Source organism: Bacillus rossius, chromosome 2 (genome assembly GCF_032445375.1).
Source record: "Bacillus rossius redtenbacheri isolate Brsri chromosome 2, Brsri_v3, whole genome shotgun sequence".
Classification (NCBI taxonomy): Eukaryota; Metazoa; Arthropoda; class Insecta; order Phasmatodea; family Bacillidae; genus Bacillus; species Bacillus rossius.
In genome coordinates this window covers 65,268,061-65,284,892 of record NC_086331.1, presented here as the reverse complement: position 1 = coordinate 65,284,892, position 16,832 = coordinate 65,268,061, and positions in this window count along the sequence as shown.

Sequence of the window (16,832 nt, the reverse complement as noted above, 5' to 3'; positions counted from 1 at the left end):
GCCAGGCTAGCGGGCTGCTAGGCCGTTGGTGTTGGGTCGTGGGTACTCTTCCCCCGCGTGCCCCGCCAGGTACACAGCTTGAATCTACCCTGAATGGCTCTCCCTTGACTGTGAAGGCCGCTCGGCCGTGTGGAGGACAGGAGACTCCGGAAAATTAGTGTACACGAGTTGGTGAGAATTACCTTTAATCTAGTCCCGCTACAAAACACTCTCACCAACACTTGGCGACGTCTAGCCGTTACACAATTAACACAGAAAAAACATAACACTACGCGACACTAATGGTTACCGCGGCAGTCTCGCGGGACGCGGGTCGATGCTCGCTGGAGACGGCCAGCGCCGAAAGTTAACGGGTGCAGGGGGGGGGGGGGGTCGATGAGCGGGCTCCGAAGTTCGGTGAAACACTTACGTGAGTGATACGATCTGCAGCGCGGTATCACGATGAAGACGGTCGGGATAGGCCCGGTTCCGTAAAATACGCGCCGAGTCGACGTGGGCAGCTATGAATTAATAAGAGGTTTAAATTTAAAGATTTAGTACAGAATAAAATAATCAAAGAAAGAAAACTTGGATGCTGCCCACGGACACACGTCTGTTCCCGGCGCGGAGAGGTTCGAGACTCCCGAACATGGCCGCCTCGCAAGGAAGAGAAACTTTCTCTTCTTTGTGAGTCGGCGTCAAAAAACTTATATTAATTGAATTTACTATGTTACCAGTTAAAACATGTTCCAGGTGCCCAATTAAAATGTAGCACCTGGTAATTGGGTGCTTAAGTCTTAACAATAGTTTTAATGTATTTAATTATTTAAATTGTGACGTCAAGTTGGCGACTGTAAATTTACTAACATGTTGTCCCACTGTGAATTGTTTTAGAGGGACTTCTCCTATTCCGCCTTGATCATAGTCACGGGCATTTTAATTAAGGCCAGTGGCCGCAGTGACTGTTAATGAGGTTTGTTGTCTATTGGGGTCACGCCCGAGGCGCTCGCCTGACTCAATCCGGCTGGGCAAGGGGCGCGGTCCGAAAACGGGATACGGTACTGGCGGTGCGGAGCACGGGCTTAAAGGCCATGGTCGGTATGATGTAAAATGCCCCCCCCCCCCCCAGTGGAAGTCCGTCTCCGCCCCGTGTTCTCGCTCCCGCGGTACGACGACCCCCTAGCTCAACCTGCACCCTTCGACACGCGATCCCATAGCGCGTGGCGCCTTAGCGCTGGCGGCTCGTGATGTGCTGGCGCAGGCGGACGCCGCCTCGGTCGCTGCGTGGGCAGCTGGGCCGGGGGCGGCGCCACGGCGCGTGTGGAGCTGGCGCAGACCGACGCTGCCTCGGTCGCTGCGTGGGCAGCTGGGCCAGGAGGCGGCGCCACGGCGTGTGATGTGTGGGGTGGCGTGACGAGACTGCCCAGGACGTACTCGGCCAGGTGGGCCGGGGGTAGGCGCTCCTGTCGGGGGCGCTCTCGCGGGCTACTTCCCTCGGGGCTCGTCGGCCCTTGCCGTCCGTAGGGCTGGCGTTCCCGCTCGGGTATCAGCGCCGGGCTGGGTGAGCTCCACCCCGGGGTGGTGTTCAGGATGAACTCTTGCAGCCTCGCTGGTCTGCGTCGTGTCCGACGGGGACGTCCAGCCCCCTCCTCGCGCGGTTGTGTGACGGTGACGCGGAAAGTTGCGTCGGCAAGGGAGGCCGCGTGCCCCCAACCACCTCTGGTCGGGCTCGGGGGCGATTCCTTTTCGTCCTCGTCTGGGTCGGATATGATGGGTTTGGGGTCAGGGGCCGCTCTGGCGGGGTCTTCGGAGTCGTCCCCCGCGACTTCTGTCACCCGGCACCTGGCGTGGCGGGGCTGGCCCCTTCTCCGCCGGCGCGGCGTGGTGTGAGTCTCCGTAGGTGCCTCATGCCGCGGGGGCGGCTCGCTCTCGGGGGCCTCCCCTCGTGGCGCGTTTTCTGCTGGACAGGGTGCCTCGCCGGGGTCGTGGTGTGCGTCCGCGTCCAGTTCCCCGTCGGTGAGGTGCTCGGGCTCGTCTGGAGCGGTGTCCTCGGCTTCCTCTCGCTGTTGCTCGAGTCCTCCAGGAGGGAGTGCATCAAGGGGGATGTCTGGTCCGTCTGCCGTGTCCCCATGTTCGGGTTCGGCCGGGAGTGGTTTCCCGGGGGTCGCTGCCACTCGCAGGTGGTCCCGGTGGATCTTCTGCACGCGGCGGCCGCCCAAGTACACCATGTAGGACGTCGCCCCCAGGCGCCGCGTCACAGTGTAGGGCCCCTCCCAGCGGGGAGCGAGTCCGGCGAGGTAATTGCGCGGCGCTGACGACAGGGGGTACGCTCGGGCGTACACCCGATCGCCAGCCCGCAGTTGTGCCGGGGGTCGCGTTGTCTGGGGCGTGATTCCCTGACTGTAGCGGGCTTGTCTTGCACGTGCCGCGTCGTGCTCCTGGGTTCGTCGCTCGTCGCGCTCCTCTGGTTGCTCTCCTGGGTGCGGTACGCCGTGTGTTGCCAGCTCGCCGGGCAGCGGCAGGTTACGCCCCTGGATCATCTCGGCGGGGGTCATCCCAGTGGCCGCGTTCACGCGCCTCCGGACGCAGAACAGTGCGTCGGCGACGTGGCGGTCCCACTGGGTGTGCTCCTTCCCTAGGCGCAGCCGCAGTTGAGTTTTCAGATCCTATTTCCTGCGCTCGGTCGGATTGGCCCTGGGGTGGTATGAGGGTGTGGTGTGGTGGATGATGTGTGCCTCTTGGCATCACCCTCTCCACCGGGCCCCCAGGAACTGGCTGCCGTTGTCCGTCAAGACGAACTCCGGGTAGCCGAACCGAGTGAGGAACTCGCGCGTCAGGACTTCGATGTTGGTGGCCGCCTGTGCGTTGCCGCAGGGGTAGACTTCTGTCCAGCGGGTGAACATGTCGGTCACGACCACTAGGAAGCGCTTACCCCGCGGCGAGCGGAGGTACGGCCCCATCACGTCCAGCGCGAGCGTCTGGAACGGTGTTGACGGCTGGCGAGGCTGCTGTTGCTGCGTGACGTCGCCTCTGCGGGCCTTGCGGCGCTGGCAGATCTCGCACTCCCGGACGTAGACCCGGACATCCCGGTTCACCCCGGTCAGTGGTAGTACCGGCAAACGGCTCTCCAGGTCTGGTCCGAGCCTGGGTGTCCGGCGAGGTCGTGATCGTGGTAGAATCGCAGTGTTGCCTCGCGCGCTTCGGGTGGGACGTAGGTCTTCAACTTGTCCTGTTCCCCCGGCGGTCTGTTCATGGCCCAGTCGTCCCGGAGCTGCCAAGCAGGGTGGTCTCCTCCGCGCGCTGTCTCGCGGCGCCGGTCGGCGTTCGGCGAGCGGCGCTGGGCCGTGAGGACGCGCTGCTCCAGGTCGGCCTCGGTACTGGGAGGGTCTTTGGTCCCTTCAACGCCGAGCGTGAGGCGGGTGCAGGTAGGGTGTCCGTCGGCAATCGTGCTGGTGTGGGATGGAGGCAGGATTTCATCCCACTCCTCCTCGTCCAGCACCTCCCGTCTGCCGTCTGGCTCGCGCGAGAGCAGGTCGGGGAGCTGATTTTCCGCGCCTGGCACGTGCTCGACCATAAAGTCGAACGACTGTAGGAGCAGCGCCCAGCGGATCAGCTTCCCCTTCCTCCCCTGCATGGTGTGGAGCCAGGTGAGGCAGCGGTTGTCGGTGCGGAGGGTGAAATGCCTGTCCTCCAGGTGTGGACGGTATTTCTTCATGGCCCACACCACCGCCAAACACTCCTGTTCGTTGCTGTGGTACCGCCTCTCCGCCGCGCCGAACTTCGCGCTGGCGTAGTCCACCACCTGCCGTTCTCCGTGGTCGTTCTCCTGGTACAGTACGGCTCCTGTTCCCAGGGCGCTTGCGTCCGTCTGGAGGACGAGTGGGTGCTCGGGGTCGATGCGGGCCAGTGTGTGGCACCGAGTGAACGCGCTCTTGACGGCCTTGAATGCCGTCTGGGCGGGCGAGCCCCAGTGGTAGCGGACTTGGGGCGACAACAGGTCCGTCAGAGGCGCGATGACTTGTAAAAAATTCGGAATATAGTTCCGGAGCCAGTTCAGCAGCCTGATGAAGCGCTGCTGTTGCTTCCGGGTGCGTGGGACTTTTGCCATCGCGATCTGCTGGAGGTGACCTAGTTGGGGGCGGTTCCCCTCCGCGTTGACCACGTGGCCCAGGAAGTCGACCTCGGCGGCTCCGAGATGGCATTTGGCTGGGTTGGCTGTCAGGTGGTTTGTGGCCAACCGCTCCATCACCAAGGCCAGATGGCGGCAGTGGTCCTCCCAGGTGTCTGAGTACACTATGATGTCGTCCAGGTATGCTAGGGCGAACTGCCTGATGCAGCCCTCCAGCACACAGGTCATCATGCACTGGAAGGTGGACGGGGCGCACTTTAGGCCGAACGGCATGGCTCTGAACTGGAACCTCTGTCCATCTTGCACCGTGAACGCCTTCTTCTCCCGGTCCCCGCGTCGTATGGGCACTTGCCAGTACCCAGACTTCAGGTCCAAGGTGCTGAAGACCTGGACCCTTCCCAAGCCGGCTACGGCGGCCTCGACGCTAATCTGGGGGGGGGGGCGCTGACGGCCACGGCATTTAACAGCCGGAAGTCCACACAGAATCGGCTTGTCCCGTCTTTCTTGTTGGCCAGCACAATGCACGCATTGTACCGGCTGTGGGACGGCTCGATGACTCCGTTGTGCAGCATCTCGTCCACATGCTCCCGGATGATTCGCTGCTCGCGAAACCCAGAGCCGCGAGGCGGGTCGAACACTGGGTCATCAGTCAGGGTGGGGATGCAGTGTTTGGTGACGGTGGTCCGCCTCAAGGTTCTGTCCACGGCAAACACTTCGGGTCGGGCGGCGAGGACCTTGTTTACCTCAGCCTGGTAGGAGGGGGGGACGTCGTGGCGCACGTCCACCAGGGTCTGCACCGCGTCCTGTCGGGGGGGCGTCTGTCCTAGTGCATACACCACGTACCTCTCGTCTCTTCCCAGGTTGAGGCGGGGGGGTCCTAGCTCCAAGACCGCATCTTGCTGGACCAACCAGGGGAGTCCTAGCACCACCTCCTCACACAAGTCTTGCACGACTACTGCGAACACAATACTGTTTAATTCCTGCGTACTCACCACGATCTCAGCATGCCCCAGCATCCGCCCAGTGTGTATGGTGGTAGCCAGGTGCAGCTCGCCGCTGCCCGGACGCAACACGCCTGCGGGCATGAACGCGGGGCATACGAACACGTCGCTCGCTCCGGTGTCGACGAGCGCGGCAGCTGGCTGGCCGTTGACCTCCACGGGGATGCGGAACAGGTTATCCCGCAGGCGGCCCAGCTGTCCCAAGGTCGGGAGGGCGCACACCCCGCCAGGCGCGGGGTTGATGGTCTGTGCGGGGGAGGGGGCTCTAATCCCGGTCCCCCCGGGGGTCGTTTCCCGACTGGGGCGGGCTGGTGCGCTGTGGCGGAGGTGGTACCACGTGCGTCTCCTGGCGCGGCGGTGTGGCGGGTCACGCCGCCCGGAATCCCCGCGGGCACTCGCTGTGCCAGTGACGTTCGCCACGTGGGCCTCCCAAGCGACACAGGGGGACTTGCTCCCGTGCTCCGGCATCCCGCGGTCGCTCCGCTCGCCAAGTTGGCGGTGCCTCGATGGCTTGTAGTCCTCGGTGTTGGTGTGAGGGTGAGTCCCGTAGTGCGGTGTTCCGCCGGGCTTCTGGTGGGCTGTCACCCCCTCGGGTGCTCGTGGTCGGGCCGCGCTTGCAGTCTCTCTGGAAGTTGCGTTCCATCTCGCGTGCTTCCTGCACGTACTCCACTACACCGCCGGTGTGGCAGCGATGCAGAAAGGGCTGCAGCTCGTCCCTCACTAAGCCCGTGATGATGGGCAGTGCCCCGGAAAGGGGGGTGCCCGGCGAGATGCGGCGAAACAATTGGAGTTTAGAGGCGATGAACGCCTCCACTGCCTCGCTGTTCTTTTGCCGAGCCCCATAGAATGAGGCGGAACACTCGACGAGTGGCGATCCTGTGACGAACCGGTGTCGGAACGTGTCCGTAAACTCGCCCCATGGCATGGCAAACCGGCCCCACATGCTCCACCAGCTCCGAGCGGTCCCTCGCAGATGCTCGCTGACCCGCTCGGCCCACTCCGATTGGTGAGTCCGGCACCCGGTCAGGCGCGCCTCGCACTGCGTCAGGAATTCCCCTGGGTCCTCGTGCGGGGCTCCGGCGAACTCTGGCAGAGTCGCTCTGCGGGGCAGCAGGGCTCGTGCCAGGTCTTCCAGGCCGGGCCACACGCACTTGGCCTCGGTGATGTCCAGCGCGTGCGTCGCACGGCCAGGGTGCGAGCTCCAGTAGTCGCTGGCGTGGGTGGTTGGAGAGGCGGTGATGGCCGGGGTGGTACGGCTCGGTAGGGGTGTGTGGTCCACCGGTGGTGTTCGCGCCTGTAATTCCGTCTCCGTGCTGTCGTGCCACGGTTCTATGAGCGCTTCGACCTTGATTGCCGGCAAGTTGTAATCCGGTGCGCATTTACATGTCTGTAGAGGGTTCGCTTTCCCCGTTACCAGGTCCCTGCCCTGTGGCCAGTAGCAGACTCGACAGGTGTTCATCTTGAGTCTGTCTGCCATTGCGTCGCGCGGCGCGTCGGTGTTGACAGTCACTTCGTGCGCGCATGTGGCTCTGTTTACAAACAGACTCCCGGCAAATGAAGAGCGGTGAGGGGGGTTGGCGCGCGCGCTGATTCGGGCCGCTGGCCGAGAGGCGCCCGGAGAGCCGCACAAAAGGGAGAGCCGAGACTGGCCACTGCGAATGGGGGATGCGGATAGCCGTGTGTAGCGGCGGCCGAGAGCGCCCGGACAGCCGCACAAAGCGGAGAGCGCGAGGATGTGAAGGCTGTTGGTGGGGGGGGGGGGCCAGGATGTTCGCTGAAGGCCCAAAGAAGAGGGGTGGGGGTGAAAGTGAAAGTTGGCGAGGGTCGGCGCGGGTGGTGACGCGCGCTTCCGGGTGGTCCCTTTGTCGCTGTTCCTCTGTGCGCCAAATTCCACTGCGCGCGTCCAAAATGGCCGCCTTCTGTCCCCTTTGTCTGATCTTGCTGGGTTTTTGTGATGTTCGGCTGTAGTTATGCCCAACACAAGGGCGCCATTTGCCGTCACCCGACCTCTGTGAAAGGCCCGGGGGGTACCTGACGGGCGCTACGGGCGTCGCGGTGCTCTGCCCCCGCGTGCCCCGCCAGGTACACGGCTTGAATCTACCCTGAATGGCTCTCCCTTGACTGTGAAGGCCGCTCGGCCGTGTGGAGGACGGGAGACTCCGGAAAATTAGTGTACACGAGTTGGTGAGAATTACCTTTTTTTATCTAGTCATGCTACAAAACACTCTCACCAACACTTGGCGACGTCTAGCCGTTACACAATTAACACAGAAAAAACATAACACTACGCGACACTAATGGTTACCGCGGCAGTCTCGCGGGACGCGGGTCGATGCTCGCTGGAGACGGCCAGCGCCGAAAGCTAACGGGTGCAGGGGAGGGGGGGGGTCGATGAGCGGGCTCCGAAATTCGGTGAAACACTTACATGAGTGATACGATCTGCAGCGCGGTATCACGATGAAGACAGTCGGGATAGGCTTGGTTCCGTAAAATACGCGCCGAGACGACGTGGGCAGCTATGAATTAATAAGAGGTTTAAATTTTAAAGATTTAGTACAGAATAAAATAATCAAAGAAAGAAAACTTGGATGCTGCCCACGGACACACGTCTGTTCCCGGCGCGGAGTGGTTCGAGACTCCCGAACATGGCCGCCTCGCAAGGAAGAGAAACTTTCTCTTCTTTGTGAGTCGGCATCAAAAAACTTATATTAATTGAATTTACTATGTTACCAGTTAAAACATGTTCTGGGTGCCCAATTAAAATGTAGCACCTGGTAATTGGGTGCTTAAGTCTTAACAATAGTTTTAATATATTTAATTATTTAAATTGTGACGTCAAGTTGGCGACTGTAAATTTACTAACATGTTGTCCCACTGTGAATTGTTTTAGAGGGACTTCTCCTATTCCGACTTGATCATAGTCACTGGCATTTTAATTAAGGCCAGTGGCTGCGGTGACTGTTAATGAGGTTTGTTGTCTATTGGGGTCACGCCCGAGGCGCTCGCCTGACTCAATCCGGCTGGGCAAGGGGCGCGGTCCGAAAACGGGATACGGTACTGGCGGTGCGGAGCACGGGCTTTAAGGCCATGGTCGGTACGACGTCAGGTAATTCTTTGTGCGACGTATCAGTGTAGTGCAGGTGTAATTTGTGAATGTAACAATTAATCTAATTAAACGGCCGATCCGCACCCCTGTGCACGACGTGCCAACGACCACCTAAACCTCGAGTTCGTGTCTGTTATTGATTTGAGCATCCCTACACCAGCTAGGGGCCCCGCCAACCATGAACTCCGCCGACGGTCCTAGTGGGCCAAGCAGGGGCAATGCACCCACAATACCCCCAATTGGTTAGCCGATGAGCTAGCCTGATGCCCTCCCGGAACGTAATTTCAATCAGACCCAATTTCCCGCTAGGATACACGCCCGGTCTCGAACATGAGAACCCGGACGACTGCAAAAGTAGATACTGAGGTTGTTTAAAACAATAGCAAGTTTCTAGACTTTGGAATTTCACCTGATGGTTTAATGTAAAGAGGAAATATTACTATGTAAGCTCTGTGTTGGTAATGCTCAGTATAGAAATATATAATGTATGAGACATTTACAGCCTACATTGACACTAAATAATATGTTTTATATGAAAATAAACATAATTATTTAACTATTTTAGGGTCAACAGTAATCTCTTTCGATTGGATTATTTGATCCGTAACATCCCCGTACAAAAAAAACTTATCCATTTACCTATCCAAATTGTTCGTCCGTTTACTGGGTGATTGTATCTTAAAAACCGATACCATATAAAAGGTTACATGTTACATTTAAATTATGTGTACACTTTATAAAGAAATACATTTATGTGCTGTGGCATGAAAAAAACTAAGACATGTTGAATATTTAAACACTACTAATTTAAAGGCATAAAATCACGCACTTTCTTCCGTGTACCAATAACTGACTATGTGTTTTAAAGATACCTATTATGTTAAAAGGTAAAATTATGTATTATAAATGTTCAGCAAAAAAAATTTACACTTTTCTTTCCATTCAAATGATAGCATTATTATTCCATTTATGCCGTCCCCGCTGCCTGTTTACTGAATTAATGATTTAAGCTGTGGGAATTCAGAATTTTAACTCGAGGGCGGTGTTCTTTGCCTCGTGGCTGCAGGCAGGGACGCGTCGACAAAGGACTCCCTGGGCTGTTTAGGCCACCCAGGATGCCGTAACGATTAAGGGAAAAACACGTGAATATAACTGAATTTATTCACACGTCACATGGTACAATACATCACATGGTACATGGTCCCATAACGTAACTGGCCGTATCATTGTCTACCTTTTAATCTCCGCACACACAGCCCTCGAATGGCGGCACAGATTCACGGCTTGCGGAACATCACGGAAATAACCAAATGGGAGTTGCAGGCTATCTGGCGACTAGTGATAGGACAGATGCTGGCGGGCGACGCATCGGGAAGCTGCGATTAAGGATGCGCTGGATGGCGAAGCAAGTGAATGTCCATGACTAATTAATTAGTTGCGAAATTACACGGGCTGGCTACCTCCACACTTGGCACCCCCTTGACATAGGTAAATAACACATGTGGCTGACAGCTGAAAAAATACCGTAGGCTAAAATCTGACAGGGAATTGTTCTGCAGACGGAAGTGAATTAATTACAGAAGTACAGTTCAGGTTAGATTAACATAGTTACCAGAGTTACGTCCACGCTGTGTCATAGCGAACACGAATGCTGGGTGTGGGCGCGGCGGTACCAGGGCACAGCGAACTGACACGCGACCGCGGCACATCCCAGAAACAGAGTCATTAGTAAAAGTCACTGAACACATTTAGCTATTAAGCGACCCCGCGTGGGCAAATTCCAAACTCCTGGCAGAGGTATTACAGCGTGAAGCACGGGCACATCGGTGTGATACCCTTAACAAAAGTACTTACGTATTATAATAAAAACTGCTCATGCCAGAGCCACATACAATTAGTAAATGACTGCGCGAAACATCGCGCAGTCGGTTTAGAGCCAGCCGTGGAGCGGATGAAAACGGATTAAAAGATTGAACTATTGAAAACTACATGCTGGTTTTGGCGCGAAGGTGAAGGCTCTACGTGCACGGGGCTGCTGGCCCTGATGAGTGCTTGACGACGACTGAATCCGCTCCTTGGCAACCCGGCCAGGGAGGGCTCGATTTCCCGTGGATAGTTACGGAGTGCGGGACGATGGTAACAGCCAGCATTGCAACACGAAAGCACCTGGATCAACATGAATTAATTATTTAGGGATTTTAAAGACATAATAAGTTTTATTTTTTCTCTGAATTACAATTGCATGTAGACTATGCTTTGCTGGTGTAATGCCACACCCGGCCGGGCGAGTCGCACAACACAGCCGGCTGTGACTAGCTTCACGCCATTCGGTGCACTGCCCTAACTCACTCTCTCTGGCCCGTGTGGGCATGTTCGTTACACTCGTCCTAATCAGGTGTTGAGGACACATAACGGCCTGTGCGACCAGAGGGAGGCCTGACAGGCAGCGTCAAATGCCCCCCTACAACGAGGCCACTCTGTTCCTCAACACCTTCACACACACTCTTAAGGATACGCCGGCACACTGACCTGGTACACGCGGGGCGGCTGTCCATGGGGCGGCGTCGGGTACATGTGGGTCAGCAACAACGGTGGCCGAGGTGGGCGGTGGCGTCGCAGGACCTTCAGTGGCAGGCGGCAGCGCGCCCAAGGTGGCTAACGTGGCGAGCGGTGGCATGGGGCCTTCAGCGGCATGCATGACGTGCATAGGTAGCGTGCCCATAGTGGCGTGCGTGGCGGCGGCATTCCCTCGGTGATGTGCATGGCGGGCCGTAGTGGCACGCCTTTGGTGACATGCGTGGCGGGTGGTAGTGGCATGCCCTTGGTGACATGTGCTATGTGGCGTCGGGTCGACTGTGATTGGCTCCGCAGGTGGCTGATCCCCAGAAGAGTTCTGCAAAATCGTTGTTTTGCGGCGACGCCCTGGGCCAGCAGCATTCTCAGCAATCGTGGGCGGCGCCATAGGGGTGTTTCCTCCGGGTGATTTTGTGTCATTGTTGCCTCAGTGGTCGTTTTGTCCTCTGGCGGATGTGGCATTACGGCCAGTTTGCACTGCGTAAACCCCCCGGGAGCCTTCATGGCAGTTGGGGGTGGCGGCATCGGGGCTCTTGCATCATGGAGGGCAAGTCTGTCTCGGTGCAATGTGGCACAGCGTCGGAAACCTGGTGGTATGCCGGACTGGGTCGCGATGTGGCTGTTTTAAGATGCACAGCCGTGCCAGGCGCTCTCTCAGTGGCTGGGGGGGACGTCGTCGGTGGTGCCGGAGGTGGTGTGTTGGTTCCACAGTGGTGCTGCGTGTGATTGGTGACCTGGCTGCCTGCCAGGCTGCATCTCCCTGTGACTGTCTCTGTATGCACGGCTGCGCTAGTCGCTCTCCCAGTGGCTGGGCGTGGCATCGTCGGTGGTGCCGGAGGAGGGGTGTTGGTTCCGCAGTGGCGCTGCGTGTGATTGGTTACATGGCTGCCTACCAGGCTGCATCTCCCTGTGACTGTCTCTGTATGCACGGCAGCCAGCTGTGTTGTGCGACGCGCCCAGCCAGGTGTCACGATGCACCATCGGAACAAAGTGCACATGCAATTGTGATTCAGAGAATAACTATAACTTTTTATGTCTTTAAAATCTCTAAATAATTAATTCATGTTGATCCAGGTGCTTTTGTGTTACAACGCTGGCGTCACCATCTTCCCGCGCTCCAAAACTTTCCGCAGGAAATCGAGCCCTCTTTGACTGGGTTGCCAGGGAGCGGAGTCAGTCGCAGTCAAGCACTCAGCAGGGCCGGCAGCCCTGCGCACGCCGAGCCTTCACCTTCGCGCCAAAACCAGCATGTATTGTTCAATAGTGGCTGTGTGCGAGTTTTCCTTGCCCCGATACCGCCGCGCCCGCGCCTAGCATTCGTGTCCGCTACGACACAGTGATAATGGAACTCTGGTAACTATGTCAATTTAACCATTTATTCATCTAGGTTAATTTATAGGCATTTTAATTAGTTAGTCATAGTCATTCATATGTGTCGCCATCCGGCACATCCTTAATCGCAGCCTCCCGATGCGTCACGAACCATTATCTTCCCTACCGCTAGTCTCAGGATAGCCTGCAACCCCCGGTGGGGTATGTCCAGGACGTTCCACAAGCTGTACAGCAGTGCCGCCATTCGAGGGCTGCGTGTGTGGAGATTTAAAGGTTGACTATGATACGGCCAGTTACGTGATGGCGCCATGTACCGTGTGATGTACTGTACCATGTGACGTGCGAATAAATTCAGTTATATTCACATGTTCTTCCTTAATCGTTACGGCATCCCGGGTGGTCTAAACAGCCACACAGTCATTTGTCGACGCGTTCCAGCCTGCAGCCACGAGGCAAAGAACCCCGCCCTCGAGTTAAAATTCTAAATTCCCACAACTTAAATTCTTTAATTCTAAAACAGGCAGCGAGGACGGCTTCACGTTACACTCTTCCTAATCAGGTGTTGAGGACACATAACAGCCTGTACGACCAGAGGGTACACTGACAGGCGGCGTCATAATATGAATCACCCAAGTTTGATAATTTTCGAAGATATAGACAGTCTGGTTGAAATAAAGGTTGTAAAAACATACTCTTTTTATTTGTACATAAAACAATTTTATTTTAACTTTCTTAGTTACTATCAATTAAATGGCAATGGAATAAAATTCTAAGTGAAATAAAAAAAAGCACAGTTTTAACAAAAATTCATAAAATAATTAATTTTCATTGAGTGTCCAAAGAATTTAATCTACAAGCAAATGTTCTAATGTATCCACATGCCAGCATCAAACAGAAAATAATTCTTCCTTTCTATGGAGTGTCCAAGAAGTTAAATGTTGCAGCTCATTTTCTAATTTATTTGCATGCCTACAACAAACAGAAAAAAATTTACAAGTACTGAGAATGTAGAGAATAAGTCATATAAACAGCAATCTGGTGTCAAATTCCATAACAGAAAATGTAGAGCAATAAAGTAATACATAGTAGGTACTTAACAGAAACTGTATAGTAGAAAAATAATATTAATGGCAACATGATACACACCAGATGGTCAACACGGGCACCACACATAACTTAGAAACACACAACTTAGAACAGTCATAACTTAGAATCCTCGAAAAAATCCACATAATATAGAACTGTCATAAGTTAGAACGATCATAACTTAGAAACAAATAACAGTTTGCAGAATCACACAACTTAGAAACATCGTAACTTATAAAGTCATAACTTAGAACGATCACAGCTTAGAAACTCACAATTTAGAACTTTCATAACTTACAAACTCACGTCTTAGAAACACACAACACAGAACCACACAACTTAGAAATGTCGTAACATAGAAAGTCATAACTTAGAAACACATAACTTAGAAACACGCAACGCAGAGCCACACAACTTAGAACTGTCAAAACTTAGAAACACGTAACTTAGAAACACGCAATGCAGAATCACACAACTTAGAAATGTCGTAACTTAAAAAGTCATAACTTAGAACTATCATAACTTAGAAACACACAAATTAGAACTGTCATAACTTAGAACCACATAACTTAAAAACACGCAACGCCGAAACACACAACTTAGAATTTTGGATGAGAAAGCGTAAGTAATTTGAAAGGGCTGTACTAACAAAAAAAATTCTTCTTTCCCTGCATTCACAGCTGCACTCTTGTGGTGAAATAGTAACTCTCGCGTTTGGTTTGTATCTTACTCTATAGGTGGTGCTGTCAGTTCCACACATAGCTATATGAAGATCAGGTAAGATTTGCCAGCCAGATCCGATCGACACATTTGTTTGATTCCGGGTTTTCATGGATTACTTTAAATTTATTTTAGTAAAAACAGCTTTTTCTGTGTACTACTTATAATAAATATCATAAAAACAAATAACATTGGACTAACTTTTTTGTTTGCTAAATATACAAAAAAAACTTTTTTTTTTAAATTTAACTTTCCCGCCTCTGTGACCTCACTGTTGACAAGACGTTAACCGAAATAAAAAATATATATTTTTTTTTAAATTAACGTTATTTTCTCTCTTGTTATTGCGTCATAAGACATTCTCCTCTTAGAAGTTACATTAGTGTCATTTATATATTTAAAAATATTATCAAAAGTAGCGATAAAATTAATTTCTTGAGAACATACATACATTAAGTATGTAAAGTGCACGTCAAAGCTTGGAGTGCGATTGCAGATTATTTGGAGAAAGCATAACTGTTAATGTTCAGACACAGGGTACACTTGTTACAACTTCAACTTCTTTTAAAAATATATTGTTTAAAACCGTTGCAAATTTTAGGTCGTACTAATGAACAAAAAATAATTAAAATTTTTTCCTTACACAAAAGTAAAAATTAAGGTGCTACATTCCTCTTAATTTACAGACCAATACAGCACAAGTATTTTAACTGGGAATGCAGTAAATATTTAGCCAGATAGCCGGTTCCAACGTGTCAGGGAGGTCATACATGGAGTCGTTTCGAAAAACCTTGGATAAAATATCAAGATTGATTGCACCTCCTGATTCGATCATACGTATTGACGTCCCTCGGCTTCTGGTCCCCGTTTTCCCGTTGAAATAAATGTCCTGTTATGCCCGTACTGCCCTCGTCGGAGAGGTGTGGGTCCAGGCCAACGTGGCCGGGACCGGGAAAGGCGGGACCTGGAGGGAGAGTGAAGTGATTGCGAGGAATGTTGGTAGGTTGTCGCAAGCAGAACACGGCATTAACGAATTTCACGAGCCGTCTTTTATTAACGCTTATAAAGACCTGCCGCAGCCTGGCGGAACCGTCGCGGAACAAGTGCCCTACCACGGCGACACGGACTCCCTGATGACTGAGCGGTTCTCAAATACGTTTCGGCGCGAATCGTAAGGTTTATTAATGCTAAGCTGACCCAGTGAGAGAGAGGGCCCGAAGACGGAGCGCTGTACGTACGCGGCCCGTTACGTAATGTTCCGTGGACGGCGAAAAGTTCAGAGACTCGTAGCACCACGTTCGCGTTGTAGAAACTGCCCGCTAGACACGTCTCCCGATGACTCGTAAGTTAACAATGCTAAGCTGATTCGCGGTGGCAGCTCAGCTGCCGTGACCAACTGCGGACTGAGCGAACGTTCAATCCCGAGCGCAACGTGCGCGGCTCGCGGAGCAACGAACACGTCTGTCTCCGCTCGAGACCAGGACGCGACTGCCTCTCCCCGCTCGCCCGCGGGCCGGCGCCCGCGGGTGGCGGGGAGGGAGGGGAAATCGGCCGGCGTGGGAGAGAGCTCCGTCCCGCGGCGCGCCAGGCTGCGATTACATACTACACGGCGAAACCCTTCAGAATTAGCTACAGAATTATTTACAAAGACTTACACGAGACATTAATGAATAAATAAGTTATTTACATTTAAGACCCTTGATCGTTTGCAAATATATATACACAGAAATAACCCTCACTGGCATGCTAGGGCGCACGCGGGTGCGTCCCTGGCCGTCGCACTCCACTGGGGACACACAGGGAGGACGTTGACGAGGCATAACGGCCTGAGGGAGCCGAGGAGACACTTGGGTCGACGTCAGTATCTTTTGTTAATTGAAGGGTGAACATTATAAATTTGTATGGGTATTTTGATGTAGGTAGTTTAAAAGTATTTTAAAATTTTAGTTTTTGATACTTTAATTAATTTAATTTTTTGCACAACTTATTTTCATATTTTTAAACTATATAACAAATACAAACGATTTTCGTTTGAAACATACATATTTTTACTGTGTAATTACATAGTTGTTTACTCTTTATGACTAGGTACTATTAAAACTGTGCAGGGGTATTTCGCGTTTATATAATTATTACTTTGGATTTGTATAAGTGTGGGAAAAATGGATTTTCCTGCTCTTTCTGAAAGCAGATTTTCAGGCTCAGTTCATATTTTAGCATGACTCGTGCGGCCGAAAATTTGGCTTTCTGTAGCCAGCCCGGACTTCCACTCTATCTGCTCGGTGTGACCTGCGTTACGTCTGAATAAGTAATTTAACTCTCTCTCTCTCTATTTCGCGGTCTTTCTCATCCATTACGGACTTTGAAAGTTTCCAATGCCTTAACAAGTAAGTTGTAGTGTACCTCATACAACGGGAGTTTGGTTTTATTTTTTGTAATTAAAGTGTGTTAACGATACAGGGTTTTTCATCCAAAATGATTAAATTATTTTGGTTTCGTATTTCGTACCATAAACTTTAAAAATTAACATTGTTTAAATGACTCAATAAAAAAATCTGTCGTTTTTTTTACATACTTAATTCTAAAATAAAGGACTATGTGAGGTGATAGGGACGACAATTTCTTGCACCCAGATAATTATTTACTCGACTTTGGATAAACAATTTCTCTAGTTCATTGCCGATAGCGGGTCGGGAAGGGGAATTGGCGTTATTTAGAAATAAGTTAACGAATAATGTTCCTGAGAAAACTGTTTTGTGTCATAATTAGCTAATACGATGTTAGTGGCAGGGGCCCAAATTTGTTGGATTCCCGTGGGGGGTAGGGGGCGTGAAAATTCCCAGGGAGGGCCCGAGTGGCCCGAAAGTTTTGCGCGTCGAGTTAACCACAGAAGAAGTCATCTCCG